The sequence below is a fragment of the Pleurodeles waltl genome, chromosome 1_1 (genome assembly GCF_031143425.1).
Source record: "Pleurodeles waltl isolate 20211129_DDA chromosome 1_1, aPleWal1.hap1.20221129, whole genome shotgun sequence".
Classification (NCBI taxonomy): domain Eukaryota; kingdom Metazoa; phylum Chordata; class Amphibia; order Caudata; family Salamandridae; genus Pleurodeles; species Pleurodeles waltl.
This window is the reverse complement of record NC_090436.1, coordinates 743,171,990-743,188,647: the sequence shown is the minus strand read 5'-3', so window position 1 is coordinate 743,188,647 and position 16,658 is coordinate 743,171,990. Positions and strand designations below refer to the sequence as shown.

At 45.0% G+C, this 16,658-nt stretch overlaps 1 protein-coding gene across 11 annotated transcripts in view; it reads right to left on the bottom strand.

Annotated features, from left to right (window-relative positions):
- Positions 1 to 13,795, bottom strand: part of SEMA4D (semaphorin 4D) — a 498,348-nt gene extending 484,553 nt beyond the window's left edge. For 6 of the 11 annotated variants that reach the window (XM_069227504.1, XM_069227508.1, XM_069227522.1 and 3 more), the window contains exon 1: positions 13,558 to 13,792. The gene's annotated coding sequence lies outside the window, so the exon portion shown is untranslated. The other 5 variants (XM_069227511.1, XM_069227526.1, XM_069227530.1 and 2 more) reach the window with 4 other exon arrangements.
- Positions 13,796 to 16,658: the final 2,863 nt, after the last annotated feature.

The following is a 16,658-nucleotide window of genomic DNA, read 5'->3' as shown; positions in this document are numbered from 1 at the left end:
CAAACAAAAGCTGGAAATGTTTTGACCAACTCCTAAGAACCTCCTACAGAAGTGATTTTCCTCTATAGCAGGGGCCCCTATTTTCTGTGTGCCCCCACAGAGACACCCCAAACAGCAAAACTGGGAGACAATTTAGTCTATAAATTTCAAGCAGGGCCTTAAAAAGGTTTGCTACCCACCCTGGCAGCAAACTCAAACGTGGCACCTGCTGTTGCGTTAAAAAGTGCCCCTCTCCTGGCAATACAAGTTTTCCAGGAACCCTTCTCATCTAAATGTATCCCTAAATAGGGGAATTCCTGAACCTTACTAATCACTTGCTCGTTGACCTTCAGCCTCCCCACCCTACCGAGTGGTTTCCCCATACACCTTAAAATGCGATTTATTACAATTTATCTCTAGATCAGCTGTCAAAAGTTTCATAAGCTCTGACCGCCTCTCAAAGGCCATTCATAGTGCGGGCCATAAGTACTGCATCATCAGCATAAATCAAAACCGGGACGTTCTTACCATTTATTTTAGGGGCATCCTTACAGTGTTCCGCCCCTCCCCCCCCCAAAAAAAAAAGAAGAAAAAAAATTGAACAGCCCATTTGAATATAAAAGAAAAAGGGGAGAAGCTAGGACACAACCCTGGCGCACCCCCCTACCAAACTCAAAAGCATCCCAACATTCTCCATTTACCTCAACCCTCACATTGGCATATGTTCCTAAAAGGAGGTACCGAAGCAACTCCACAACTGAGGGGTACATTCCCAGCTGGGTAAGCTTCTCCCACAGCTTAGACCGATTCACCTGATCAAAAGCACAGCTAAGATCCATAAATGCTAGATATAAGGTGCCTTTCCTGGCTTGAGTTTATTTCCCAATCAACAAATTTAGGCACTGTTCCTGGGTACCAAGCCCTACCCTAAAGCCATACTGTACCTGGCTCAGAATTGTATTTTCAGCCATCCAAGCCTCAATACACCTCAAAATAATCTGGGCCAAAATTTTGGCTGAAGAATGAAGAAGAGAAATTAGACGATACAACTTGGGGGTCGTTCCAATCTCCCTTTTTATAGGCAGGAATAATACACACCGATCTCCATGTATACAGGAAACCCACACTCACTGCGGCATTAAGGACATTCAACAAGATTGGCTCCCAAAGCTGAAGGCAAGATTTGTAAAGATCCATTGGGATAGAATCTGGGCCAGGGGCTTTATTGCTAGCACTGTCAAGCAGCGCATCCTTAACCTCCTCGAGAGTGAACCCAATAGCTAAATTAGGATGACCTATATATATTCTCTCCCTTTTCCCTCCTAGAGAACTCCCCTGAAAAATACTACAAAAATGGCTAACCCAAACCTCGGAGGCAATATTCCAGCCCAGGCCCTCAGATGTTTCTGATTCAATGGGACCCCTGTTAAACTTTCAAAAAAGGCTAGGGTTTTTAGTCTCTACTGCACATTCCAGTCTCTCCCAGGTTAGCTCCTTTAGCTTTAACCTCGTTGCCCTTAAAACAGATTTATACTGAGCCCTCGCTACTGTAACGTGGGCCTTATCTCAAGGGTGCTCTTTTAGGCCCTTCCTCGGAAATTTCTTTGCCTCGTAACAGGGCTTACTAAACCAACCACCCTTATACGAGGACTGAACTGCTACAGTTAGACAATCTTTTATGGCTTTGTTCACTGTAAGCATAGCATCCATAACTTCCACTTGACAGGGGGTTTCTGCCAGAAGCGTACCTGTGAACAGATTTAGGTTATCACCTACCACCCTTTCTGATACTTGCTGGATATTTATCTGCCTCCAGCCAAGTCTCCTACCCTGATCCTTTCTCTTTACCAAAACTGGCCCTCCCCTTCCTGAGTTGTATACAATCTCTGGGAAGCAAAAATGGACTGTGAGGGGGTTATGATCAAATACTTCTCACCCACCTCTCCATGCTTAAACAAATTCTTTAAAGATGGAGAAACAAAGGTATAATCAAGTGTTGTGCCTAAACCCCTACCTACAAAAGTTGGAACCTGATAAGTACCCACAGCTTCAATATCGCAGAAGCTCATAAGGCCCAGACTACGTAAGCCCTTAATCAAACTTTTGCCCCTGGGGTCCTGTGATCCATTGGCTGTATATACCTCCTGATCTACCTCAAAAGGGTCCACCGCTGTGCTATACTGCCCTATCTTTGCATTAAAATCCCCTGCCACAACAGCACAGAATTCCACACCAACCTCCTCCATTATGCCCATCAGTGTCTGGAGAACTGAAAAGAGGACACTAATTTGACATCCACAGTCCCAGGCGGCATTGCAGAAATTTACCAATAGAACATTACATTTATTAGGAAAAACCACCCACACAATCAGTATACTCTGATGGTTACAACTGATTTGAAACACTCTCGCAATTTTAGAGAATCGAATCAAAGTAACTAAACCCCCTTTGGGACGGCCCCATTGGGGCTGAATAGCCGGGACTGCAAACCTATGGAAACCATCCCAGGCAGCTTGCCCATCCGACCAGGTTTCTTGCAACAAAATAAAGTCATACTGAGCCAAGTACCTAGTCCATTCGTGGTCTAACAGCTTAGCGTTATACCCAGCTACATTCCAAGAAAGTAGACTTTCCACCCTTGCCCTCCATAATTATAGTAGCAACTGAAGGATCTGCTAAGCACTCAATGTATTTCTCTACATAGCGTCAATCCACCCCTCCAAATCCTGGGTACTGGTGACTTCATTCCTCATAATGATTCTCTGTGCAACATCTTGACCTTGATGTGAATTTCTAAGTTTCCCAGACAAAATCTCACCAAATTCATCAGGCTGTCGCATATGAGCTTTAAAAAAATAAAATAAAAAAACTCAAATGGACCATGCTAATTTTGCCCTTTCTCTGGGAAGCCAAATTTTGTGTGGAAAGCAATCGATGGGCCAGACCAGGATACCTGCAATTTGTAATAATACAATCACCGTCTCCCACTTTCGCTCGCGGCCCGACCCAAACATATTAAAAGTATCTCAAAGTCATCATCTCGCGAAAAAAAATTCTCGGACAATTACGATTTAGTATTGAAGGGGGAAAGCTAACGCATGACACAAAATGTAAAAAAAAAAAGACAAATATTTATCTACATGTTGACAGTTGACCTTTCACAACCCATGGTGGAAACACACAGGTGGGAAAACACTAACCTAGCCTGTGTGCCGTGCCACCTGAATGACTATTGCGGTTTAGTCACAGTCTCGTCAACGGTTTCAATTTCCGTCCGACTCTGAAGACCAGGTGGCTTGCAAATACCTGTGCTCTCCAGGTTTTTGAAGAGAAAGCATGGAAACCCCAACCCTTGACTCTTTCCCGCCCCCGGCGCGTCTTCCTCGGTTGCATCGGAATGCCTCACACCTGTGAGGCCGCCCTTCCTGGCCTGGAAGTGTGAGGATGGCGTCCCGTGTAATGCGGGGAAATTCAAGCATCAGAAGTGGCAGGCGGAGACCAGTGACCATTTTGTGCACGATCCTCATTAAAACAGAATGCGCGTTCCCGTCATCTTTCCACGTTTCTGTGAAGAGATGCGATGGTTTCAGCACTCGTGCCTGTGACATTTTCACACTTCGCCGTTTTGAAAAAGTAGCTTTCTGGTAGCAGCCGCTCCATACACTTACAGTCCCGTTTCACCAAGTGCCTCGAAACCACCAGAACAGCTATTTAAATACAGAAGAAGGCCGGTAACAGAGTGAACGTGTGCAGGATTTCGTTCGGGCTTCCACGACCTTGTCGTTTCTTTTATTTATTTCATTATTTCTCCTGCCTCTCAAGGAGAAAACAAGCTCAGGGCAGCACCGCGTTTACTGCAGAACTCCAAAGAGTACCTGAGAGGGCGCCTGCTCCACGCCGTGCTGCTAGTACGGCAGAAGGGCTATTTCCGGTGCCTGTCCGTAGCACACCGGCAGAGGCGGTGCCTACAGCGATGCGCGTCCAACTCCCCTGCAGCGATGGAGGTGGTGTTTTTTTTTGGGCAGCATTGCTTTCTTTGCTCGACTTGTCTCCATGGCAAAACCAGCGGTTATAATTCTAGATTACAAAGTAACAGCAACAAAAAGAAAACCGAAGAGAACAGTTCCGTACAAAAACAACAGTGTAACAAAGCTGGCAGCTGGCCTGCAGATGTGCAGTCGGTGTTTAACCGTCTTAAAGCTCCTGCTTTGAAGTACGAAGTCGGCACCTGGATGCTCTCTGCCGGTCTGACTGGAGGGCTCCGCTGCACCTTTGATGCCTTTCGATCTAAATTCTATTTTCGTGGAAGGACGGGATTAACACGGACCTCTGAACAGCAGTGGCGAAGATGAGACAAGAGAAGACGAGGTCGCTGACAGAAGACTGGAAAAAGCCAGTGCCACGCGACTTCAAACCAAGCTAAAGGCAGATCATACAACTGATTTAAGTGTGCATTATAATGTTTGCATTTCCTGCCCTTGAAGATGACATTTAGACCACTGAACTTTAAGAGCAGCAGCCTAACATAGGACTTCCTGGGAGCACCAACAAATCAAGGGCCCTTCACACGTCACAATGAACAGCCGTAAACAGGAACAATTCTTCCAGGACGGGTTAATTCATACTGGGTGTTTAATATACTGCAGAGTGATGGACACCGACAGCTTCTGCCAACACTTATAAATTGTTTTTCGCTGAAGATGAATGTCACTTTTCACAGTGTAATTAAATACTTTTCCCAGATATCCGAAAAGCTGGAAAAGTCATGCGTCTGAAACAGTGAGCAGATGTTGACTGCACTACTTGATGAAGCCATAATCCTTAGTAATCGGAGAAAGGAAAACTCTTAACTGTAATAAAACAAATAAATAAGTAATCCTGATGTGCGGCACAGGTAGGCTGATGGTGGGTAAGCTCTCACCAGGGACACACTTTTTGCAGGATATTCCAAACAAAAGTGTGGCAATTTAGGCTGATATGATGGTAGCAGCGAATCAACTTGACTGGCAGACAAAGGCTTGCCATCTGAAAAGACATACCTGCACTTCTCCCACCCTAGAGTCTTCACCGTAAACATAAGATGGCTTACACTCAACTCCTCAAGCTCCCCCTCCCCACCTTCCGCCGCACCAGGGCCCACTTCTCATAATTAAAAGACGTTTATGTCCTGTGGGGCTGTACTTCTCCTCAAAGCTGTAGAAAACCGATCCTTGCCACAATTTTCACCTTGAGGTTTCATAAGGAAACAAAAATACAAAGTAATTGAATAATTCAACGCACGGGGGAGGGTGGAAGGACGCATACGTCCATAGCTCCCTCTGCCTCAGTCTGACAACACCAACTCTAGAAGGATCCTGAAGGAGAGTTTGGCAGAAATGAATGCCACAGGAAGCAAGATTTCAGAACAGAGGTAAAGACCTGGAGCATGTCCAATAAGATGTGCAAGAGAATGGATTAGACTGGGTTTGAGTCCTATTTTGGGTGTGCAAGTCCTTTAAAACGAGGTAATGCAATGTCTCCCCATTTAATGTGTACTCAAATGCCAACTACACAAATTCAAAACAACATCACACACCCTAATCTTAAATGTAAATGTCAAAATATTGCATTACCCCACACTGGCCTTAATTATTGAAACAGCATAATTTTAGTACTTTCGAGTAACAAACCATGTCAAATTAGAGATTAGGCAATATCGCATAATTATGGGGTGAAATTCTAATGCGAGTACAATGTACAGTTGCACAACGTTCACATCATTTGTGGCACAAAAATAGAAATTCAAAAGCGAGTGGCAGTGTTTTGAATGCAAGCAGCAGTTCTTTTCACCTGGGCAGTCAAACCTTTCAGGTCAATTTTTCTACATGAGTGGACAGTTCGGTTAAGTTCTGAGGGCAAAAGAAAACTACATATTCAAACACAAGTGGCAGTGTTCGGATTGCGAGCAACCCAAAATAGGCTAGAAATTACTTTTTCAAGTTTAATTTTTACCTAGACCATTCGAGTAATTGTGCCAGTTTTGCACAGCCCTAACCCATACCCTACACTCATGCCTAACATAAAACTCACCAAATGCAGTTAGATTCTTGAAAACCGCCAATGACATCCATGGTTTGACCCCAGCTGCCAATGTACTTGTTTATGTTATTGCCATAGCTGGTTTATCAAGATAAATGTTTCAGGTAGTTACATCATTTTTGCCTGCTGCCTAAAAAAAGGTTATGGTCCAGCTACTAACACTCCACCCCAAACTTAACGCAAGAAAATATTCATTGTGTAAATTTAAGAAATCATCATAATTTTATCAAATACTTAAAACTATTGGTTAAGTCAAAGAATAAGGAGCAGGGAGCAAGGACATATCCCTATTAAAAATCCTTCAACAACAAACGAGTTTCAGCACTAGAATATAAACTCTACAAGTAGTAGGCAATGCCCACAAAATAATTTTCAGTAACACATCCTCCAGATTCTACCATTAAACTATTTTCCACACAAGAAAGAAAATACCACAAACAGAACAAAATGTATACAAAGCAATTTGCAGACTATATTGGCACTTAATATGAATATCTATAGAAGGGACCTCATCCTTTTACTCACATGTAATACAGCATTTCCAGTAATATGGCTCTTACGAATTCTAAAGCTTCTATGTTATTTTCTGGGGCACGCACAGCCCCATGCTCTCTCAGACAATGCTCAAACTCTAGGAGAAACCCTCTTCCATTTTGGATGTGAGTAAGACCTATCCACTGACACAAATGGCTGAAGATCAACTTTTCAAGACACAAGTTAGTTAAGTATTTTATCGGTTTTACTTTATTTCATGCTATGTCGCCCCTTCCCACCCAGATTGCTCCAATACACCCTTTGGTTGCAGTAATGCTTTACGAAAAACAAAGAAATTAAGAGAAGACACCCTACTCAAGTGTCAAGGATTCTAGATTCCAAAAAACACACCGTTTAAACAGTTGGCTCACAACCAGAGACTGATGCCCTTCTGCCTCATTAGGTTCAACCCTTTAAAAAGAAAGTTTATTCTGATTTGCCCCCAAATAATAAGTTCCTGTTCCAGTACTAGATCCGTGAATCATCTAGGAATGGTATGCTCTTGCTCTAGTCTGGCAGCATAGGACATCACGATTCAGACTCCACTACAACAACATCAACAGCATTTTAAGCGAGAGGAAGCAAGTACAATAAATTACATTTAAGAGCTATGGGGGCTGTTGAGGCCACCAGGACTGGTACTTAAGGTGAGGAGACCGGTTTAGGATGTACAGGTAATTTATTTTTTAGTGTAGTTCACTAAAGTATTGTGCCTGTAGAAAACGATCATATTAGAATAGACTTTTATACACCATAGACATTTTGGTCGAAGAAACTAAGTCCCATGGACGCACAACAATTACGGTGCCCACCTTTCTAAAAACAACCCCCCCCCCCTCCTCCCAGTCACTCTGCTATTACAGATGGGGCTGCAGATGCTTGTGCGGTCCCTACTGGAATGCAACTCATGCTAACACTACATGTGCTTTGGAGCAATATCAAGAGGTCGGTTCCTGATTTGCACGAGGGTGTGTGTTACACATGAAGCTGCAAGAAACATAGCAGCTGTAAAGCGGAGCATTAACTTCGGGCGCGCCCCTTGAATGGCGAAAAAAGGACACGTGGACTCCCCGGAATATCACCTGCAGCCGGATACAGTCACACTGCATGCACCTGCAACAGGATTTCTGCATTCCTTACAAATGCAAATCGCATTGCGACCTGCACAGTGAAAGACAGATCGTTGGCATCAAACTGACAGTCCATCTTAACCAATGTGCTGCTACCAAGGCAGGTGCAAATTCAAAGCTGAGCTGCAGGATATTGCATTCACTGTAATATGACACAAAGTCCAAATCTGCACATTGCGCACCCATTTAAAGGTGCACTGTGGTGCAAACAATGACAGAGTAGCCTACATGCAAGGCAGGTCGAAGTGTGTACTACATCAAACTCTTGAGGTGAAACACCTGCCAGGGAAGACGACCTGGGGCAATGAAGGTGCTAGAACAACCATCCAATAAAATCACGACACCCCCGCCCTTTATTCAGTTTCTGCGGAGGCCTGTAAACCACAAGCTGCTTTCTGGAGGTCTGCCACAATTCTCAAAACACTAAACACATTTGGGAAATGTAACAATCTCTCAGAAAGACAAAACCTGAATATTAGATCTTCAGCATTTACATGAAGACGTGCAATGAAACGTCACAAAACAGATGCAACACCTTAATCTCACCCCTCTAAACTTCGGAGACAGTATAGCAGCGTCAGATGGAGCTGTATCTGCACATTAGGATCGCTTCACAGCGGGCTGCGTGGTTCATGCAAGGGAACAAGTCTCCGACCTTCTCTATAATGTGCAATTATTAGCTTCTGAAGCAAACTTAGTGTACTAAACATTTGGCAGATTCAGAGTGCGTGAGAAAATTTCACTTAGGTGATCACGCAGGGCTCGAGTGTGGAATATGATGCAACATCGTGTTTAATGTGCACCTAACAGTCATCTGCCCTGTGGTTAAACAAGGAGGGCTTTTTGAACTTTTTTTTTTTTTTTTTTAAAAGGTGTGGTAACTATACTACAGCACAAAATTACTTTGAGGCCCGGTTACAAGCAAGGTTACAAATTTCAATCTAAGGGCAAATACCTGTTTGCGTCTGGAATTATAAATTATGCAGCAAGCACTTAACTCCTGTCGCCCAACAACCTTACCCCACGTAAATTTCAGCACTCCAAACATGCCAAAATTTGCCACTGACAAAAATAGCCAATAAATTCTTCATGAAGTGAAAATTAGTGTGGCATGTACCAATTCTGTATATAGTCCGACATTTTCAGTGGAAATACTCCAAACAGGGGCATAAACTGCACTTGTGAGATAACCCATGAGTGGTTTAGCAATTTGCTGCTCTGGTAAAGACCTTAATATATAGCTGCCAAGTTCCCCATGTCCGTGCGTGACTAGTTAGCCCAGTCTCAATTTTTTTTCTTCTTAGAATTGTGGCACTTGTAGGTGGGGTGAAATAAGTAACTTAGTGGCTAGAGCGAACTTTTTTTTTTTGGGTGGGGGGGGGGGGGGCTGCCGGTCCAAACCACTCTTCAGCTTAACATCTTGTGATTCTGGATCACTTATCCTCCCTGTGTCTGTTGTAAGATGCTCCAATGCCCTTGTGCCAGGTTCGCAGTATACAAAGCTGCCCCCCCCCCCCCCAAAAAAAAAAACGGCATCCCTAATAGTGATTGAGACATGTGCTTGAGCTACTGAGAGGGATACATCAACACCATGCCTCTCCCTGGCCTGCCTAGACTACTGGACAAGCATTAAGCCATGATATCCCCTCCCCCAAAATAAATTTTATCCGAGCCAAAACCAGAGGCAAATCTGCTTGCAACTAAATAATGTAGGCTACCTTTCAAGAGCTGGAATGTTACTCCACCCTACAAATACCGAATTAAAAATTGTCAACACCAAATTCTTACTTTGGTCAGCATGGCTGCACCTCACAACTGGAACCCCAAGGTCAAGATGGCGAGCAGCAGTCGGACATGCTATTACAAGCTTAAGTAGGTGATACTCCAAAGCAAAGGTTTTAGCCATGGAATGCCTTGGGTTACTTTGGTGTCATGGGGTAAGGCCCTGGATCTCAGGGAGGAGACAATAGTGGTACAGTTCAGACTGGCATTTAACCACACACGCATCACTACCACAGGCCACTAACAAAGCCAGCGAACCAACTAAAAACTACTGGTCTCCATATTTTATGCTGGAACACAGATGAACGTTCGGCGCCCACAAAACGTTTCCTCTTGGTTTATAAATTAGAGTCACCAGAATCTAGAAAGATGCCTGGACAGCATGTTGCTGCTATGTCTAGGAACTAAAATGTGCATGTTTGTGACTTGGTTTTTGTATAAATGTTGGGTACAGGATTGAAACTCTCGCGTGATGGAATGTAGACTTATGTGCCAGAGAATCCATTAAGAAAAACCTCATTTCTTTAGTCACCCATGCAGACACCACAACATAACGCGATTCAGTTTGCAGAACCGGGCTTTGAATTTCAGTCAATCTTCTATCGATTAAATCCCCGGCTCTGCCTTCAGTGAACAACAAAATCAGACGTATCTGAAAGCCTATTATCAGAATGGTTTGCAGCACGGTATACACTTGTCATTCACACAAAGAGAATTATCGAGCTCAGTTCAGCAAAACAAAGGGGCTGTCAAGACCAACACATTGAGGACAGAACCCCCACCCCAGACATCTGAAAATCGAGGAATGTTTTCACAGGGGGAGATTTAGGTCACTTGACACCAGGTAGGTGCCGAGTGACTCAACGATAGGGCACACGTGGTATGAGGCCTCATCGCCCCCTGTAATCTTACTGGCTCACTTGCAGTAATAGCAAGTCACTCTGGAAGACAAAAGAAACCACTGCTGGCGAGTTAAACAGGGGATCTATAACTGTCAATGGTTAGGAACCATGAGCTAGAACTATCTCAGTAACAATAAATCCTGTCACAAAAGAAATTCACATTTGCCCAACTCGATTTATCACACCCTTCGGCGCCATCACCAAATGGTCTGATATGCTACTATGATACAATCAAAGATTAACATACAAATAGATCACACCCACAGTACAGTTATTAAGAAGCGATGTCACAAGGGAGGGGGATCCCAGACATGCACAGAATGCCCATCTCTCCCTCTGGCCAGGACCCTAGAAAGGATGACCCAATTATCCACTAAAAACACCGGCGAGAGGTGAGCTTGTCTGAAGCTGGCAGAACAGTGTCAAAGATCGGAAATGAATATAAGCGCAAGTGCTAAAAATGTCACAGCTGCAGTTCTAGGGTAAGTAATGGCCTTTGCTATCAAAAAGAAGTCTGAACAAAAATGGTCTGGTAACTAACGTGAGACACAGCAGCAAGGGTTTGCATGTGTAGGCAGGCACATTGTGGCATAAGCCTGGGCATGGCTATTGGGACTTAAAACAAAGAAAATGGCATATGCAACCTGTCTTGTGCAAACGTGGACCCTGAAGAAAAAACTAATGAATAAGGTTCGAGCCCTGGGGAGTGTGCTTACGTTTTCGACTGTTAAACCACATGCTACCTGGATCAGATCCCGACAACCCTACTAAATCTGTGTGCACCTAGACAGATCACATTTTCTCCCAGTGACGCTGACATGGTGTGGAAAGATTGGGAGTGATTTAAAAAATGGCGACTCAGAAATGCAATACTTTATCGTATACTGAGACAACAAGGACTTCAACTACTTCTGCGGCACTGGAATAGGAATGCCACAGGAACGGCACGAGGGGAAGGGGGTTCATCGTGTCAAAGACTACCTCTCCCCGTATGGTCCTCATCGTGACTGGCTCGATAAGTACTCGGCACAGACCGTACGCCACTTACTCCAAAGAAGCTAGCAAAGCAGGCTTTCCATTTGTCAGCGGCTTAGGGGGAAATACGAACTGACAGGCTTTTCTGCAAAGCCAGCAGCGCTTCTGTAGGAAATACAGTGGGAGTCAAACCTCAAGAGAGAGGCAAAGCATGCGCCATGCAGAAGCGCTTGAGTCCCGCTCCTCGCCCCGTGTGGGACGTTAACCCGTACCTGGAAGCGTCGTACGCACTGTACAATAATCAGAGTTTTAAAGCGCCGCTGAGCCTGTGGAGAGAACAAGCGCTCCGCCCGTGTGTACACTGGCAACAGTCCACGGAGGCCACAAGTCAGCTGGCCCCCAACAGGTGTCGCCCTGGCCTGCGCAACCCGTCCCTTTAAAACGGAATCAAAACTCAACGAGTCGCCAAGTCACTGCTTCACTAAGACGCGCCATTCCGCCGAGCCAGGGTACGGAATATCCTCGGGCTGGAGGGGACAAAAATAGCACTGTTCCCAGCGACACTCGTACCCTTGCGGGAGCCAGGGCGGACCAATGGCCTCAGAGCTTGCTTAAGAAATCTGCGCGCAGCCACCAGGTCAAAGGTTCATGTTCCCAAGCCAACATCACATCCTTGCGTGCCAAAAGTGCATCACTAACACGGCAACCGACGCCCTTAAACAAGAATTAATAAGATTAAAGAAAACCCTACACGTCCTTACGCATCTGTCATAGGGAGAGGAACGACGACCCATTTGTTCAGGAGATGCAAGAAAGCTGGACGAGGCTTCTGCTGTTTAAGTTCACCTTAGATTCCCCACACCCAATATGGCGTTTCTTTCCTACAGGTAGGGCTGGGTGAATAGCAGAGATTCTTAATCAGATTTTATTTTGCTGTGACTCGATTAGTTGAGCAGATCCAGTGTTGTAAAGTAGTTTCAAAAGGAATGTGCCCAAAATAAGCAAATGTGACAAATTACTGTCATAACCACAAAGTAGCCGAACAACGTCTTCTTGCGCGACCCGCAGAGGTGTAAAATTAGCCGATTTACGTGGTTTGTTGAGCAGACTTGTTCTAGACGTATGTTAGTATGCGACCATAGATAAGGATTTTTATGCATGAATAGCAGAGCACAAAGAACAGGGGAGTGTTTCGGTTTCCATCTGGAAAACCGCAAGGAAATTCGAGAGCAGCCCTAACTGACCCACCATATTCATATGGACGTCTGCTGCTGATAAGGGACACCACTGTGCAAAGCATAGTCTGACAGAAGGAGGGGGCACAGAAATGGAGGGACAATCAAGAGAGGGGGTGGGGAGCCCATGCAAGTGAGGCAAAAGAAGAACTATGTCCGCTTTTCACTCTACTATGCATTATGTTTCTCTCTCGTCATTACAGGGTAATTGGTCTCCTGTTAGGATTAAAATAATGAAAGTAGATAGATACGGATAGGAGCTGCATACAGCCAGGGACATCAACGCTCAGAAAAAAGCAGGAAATAGCAGTGGAACGCAAGCACCAAAGGCCAGAGCACACATACCTCACGGGTAGGGAAAACTACTAAGATTTCGCAGGGAGTTTGTGGTAAAGGAACATCAGAGAGGCTCTATCATGAAAAGCTGGAACAATGGTTCACAGACAGCCCTGAGAGTGTAACCCAGAGGCATTTGGGACAGCACACAGGGATCACATGTAGGCATCAGACGCCAACAGTAAACAAGGATCAACACACGGGTATCACAGACCACAGCACAGAGGCATCACACGCAGGGGAAGCAACACTGCAGTGTGTGCACACAGGCACCCCAGCTGCACAAGCAAACCGCACGCGGGAGCATTTCAAAAGCGCACACGCAGGGACAGCAAACGGCTCGGAGGCACCAGAGACAGGGACGGCTTCGCAGCAACGCGCACTGCACAGAACTCTACCCGACACTTAACAGGCGACACGAAACTGTGCATACTGTATGCACACCAGACCCCTTTCGGCCGGGGCAGCTCTGTGCACTTACACATTACACCGCGGGGGGAGGGGGGAGCTCAGCCGCTCGCCTGCAAACGGACAAGGGTCTCCCGCACGCCTCGGCGCCCAGCACTTTCCCGTCCCGCACTGCTCGCGCGGGGCCCGGGCTCTTACCTGCCGTCGCGCCGCTGCGGTAACAGGTGTCGGCGGGGACCGCGGAATGGCGGCCGGGGGAGCGGTGCGTGCGCTTTCCCAGGCAGCCGGGGCTCTATGGGCCCGCACTCCGCCTCTTCCAGCGCCAGCAGGCGGCAGAGGCGAGGGGAGGGGCGCAACCGCGCACACTGCGCTCAATTTGGGGGAGGGGAAATGCAGAGGAAACAGGAGCTAAAGTGCTTGCATTAGGCAGCGGAGACCCGTGAAGTCGCCCCCTTATGTTTTTTCCCCTAGCAGGACGCCAGGTGTAAGCGAACAGTCTGTCACGTGTGCTCCACTGAGGTCCAGTGTTCTCGGCCTCGCTGCAGCCCACCAGCCAGGGTTACTCCTAGACGCTTCTCCCTAGAGATATTTTTCTAGGAAGAAGCGACTGTTCACATCGGTGTGTAACTTTTACGGATCAGGCGAGTGGAGTTGTACTGGATCGCGAGCTGGATTAGAAACAAAAATGCGAGTCTTGGAAAGCATGCCTGGGTGTTTTGGAAGCTTCGCAGTGCACGTGGGGCGACTGTTTGCATCTGATTACTAAACCTCATTTTCTCCCCAGGAGGTTGGGCGTCTTCACCATTGATCACCAGGGTCTATTTACCCGTCGACTACAAATGCCATTGTTTTTGAGTCACTGCGAGGTTTTATTGACAGTCAAGGCCAATCCAAATCCTTGATCCAAAAACACAGATTTCCTTAGTTCGTGTAGATTTTTGTTTTCTCGGACGTATTTCGCTGATTTGCTATATTTTGGAAGTTACAGGTTTTCTTTGCACGAATTTACAGAGAAAGCATGTCGATTAATCTAAAAGAAGGGAGTGATGTCTGGGCCAACGAGGCGCAGTCACAGGGCAGGAATTGAACTGGTTGATTTTAGTAGGAGCTCCGAAGAGCTGGTTGCCGGGTGGACTGGGCTCTGGGAGGCTGAATAATGAATGAGTCTTTGCAGGGAGGCAGCGAGCCAGAGCTATTCAATCACCGAGCGGCTCTTATCTAGTTCTACTGAATGTGAGCAACACTATTAACTGTTAGCTATGCAGACGAGCAAAGGTGAGTCCGAGGAAAGGTGTGCCTTGCATCAGGACATACATAGGCTGTTGAAATACCTGTGGTGAGAGAAACCTTGAAATCTAAAGAGTAGCTGAAAAGTAATGTGCTCTGAGCAGGAATCACTATTCACATTTCAATTAGTTTGCTTTCCAGACATTCAGGAATGTTGAAAATAAAAACAGTTGAGTGTTGTTTGAGTAGTTTTTACTAACTTTGTTCTTGGAATTGTTAGAAAAGCATTACTATGTATTTAACCCTCCCACTCCTTCTGCAGATTGATTATTTTCCTACTAAAGATTTCACATATTTTGCAGTATAATTATAAAACAATTTTCTCCATTATTTGTTTTTTACGCCTACACGACAGCGCAAGCTGTTTCATAGCGAAAATACATATTTTCAGTTTACATCGAGCCTAGAGCCCACCCATTGCTGGCCATTAGTCGTTTCTACTGTCACTCCCAATTGCTTATCTTCATTCATTAGCTTATGTGAGCTTTCCTTCCTCTTCTTGTGTTGGTCCGTTCCCTGGAGCATGGACGCATTACCCCTGTCCTTCCACTGCTTCCTTTTAAAATGCAGCTTTTTTCTGTGTGCGTCCAGCTGTTTCCCTCATGTGCCCCTTTCCCCTGTCTGCACTATGTGTTTCCATCTGTCACCTGTGTGCTTCCAGTACCTGTATCCTCCATTTGGTCCCCTCTCTTCGTCCTACATGCTGCTTCCCTAACCCGCGTTATGTATTTTTTGTATTTACTACTTCAACTAAATTAACAAAAAGGGCTCACGTCATTTTGTACGTACCTGCATGCATGGACTTTTTATGTTTTCTTTAGCCATGCTGCAAAACATCAGGGATGCTGTACAGTACGGCTACAAATCAATGGAAAAAAAACAATTGGTTCCAAGAGCAAGACATACTTCCTGGCTTTGTCAGTGCTTGTTGTCCTGGAGATTCAGACTGCTTCTTCTCCTAGTTCAAAGTTGTTTATTTTTTTACGGTGTCTAAAACGTAACCCTTCCCATACCTTTTTTCTCTTGAGAAAAATATTAATTTCCTTATTCATCCTATTTTAAAACCTACATGGAAAGGCTTTGGGTTTGCCTTTGACATCTCAAGAATTGTGGGCATTGAGCTCACAGGCAGTTTTCTCCAGGATACCCACTATATTGTCATTAAAATTCTTGACTCCCGTCCAAAAAGAGAGGCACTTGTGAATGCTGCCATATATACAGTGACTTCTATCATGTCACTAGTAAGCCCAACCATATATAATGTGTCATTTCACTTGTGCCGTTTACAGGAAGCCCTTCTGTTGCTGCAGGTCCCCCCCTAAAGTTGTCATTGACCACTGGACCTTTCCAGAGTGAACCATATATTTCTGAATACCAACATTTAGCTTTGGCCAGTAAACATCTGTTTCATGTAATCAGGTTCCGCAAAAGCGTGCACCTGTAGGTGGAATTAAGTACGATGAAAGTCTGATAGTTTGAGTAGGAGCACTGCTGTTGTCAAAGCAAGGGCAAGAGAGCCAGAAGAAAGTTAAGGACATTCCACAAAGTTGTACCATTTATGAGTATTCATACAACTTTCATGTGTTTTTTTTTTTTATCTATCCCACTTGTGCGCAAAGTATTATTCCAAAAAAATGGCACATAAGTTTGGAGATGGGGTAAAAAAAGTTCTACAAACACCCACATGTTTTCACGGGCAGTAGGAAACAAGAACATAGGATTTCTGAGTCGGTAAAACATTTTCTTGTTTGTAAAAACGTAGGCCTGGTTCAGATTTCTAGTGAACACCCATTGTGGACGATCTCCAGGTGTATGGTTAGTAGTCGGGAATATGAATGGAATCCTGCTAAAACTTCTGTGTAGCTCATACTTGGATTTCAATTTCACAACCGTATATTGCCTACCATTATAGTCTTCCACTGAACTACCATTAAAAAAAACATACAATAAAAAACTTTATATCTAATTCCGAAGGTATAGCATGTGTTGTATGTTTAAGTATAGTGGAAGGT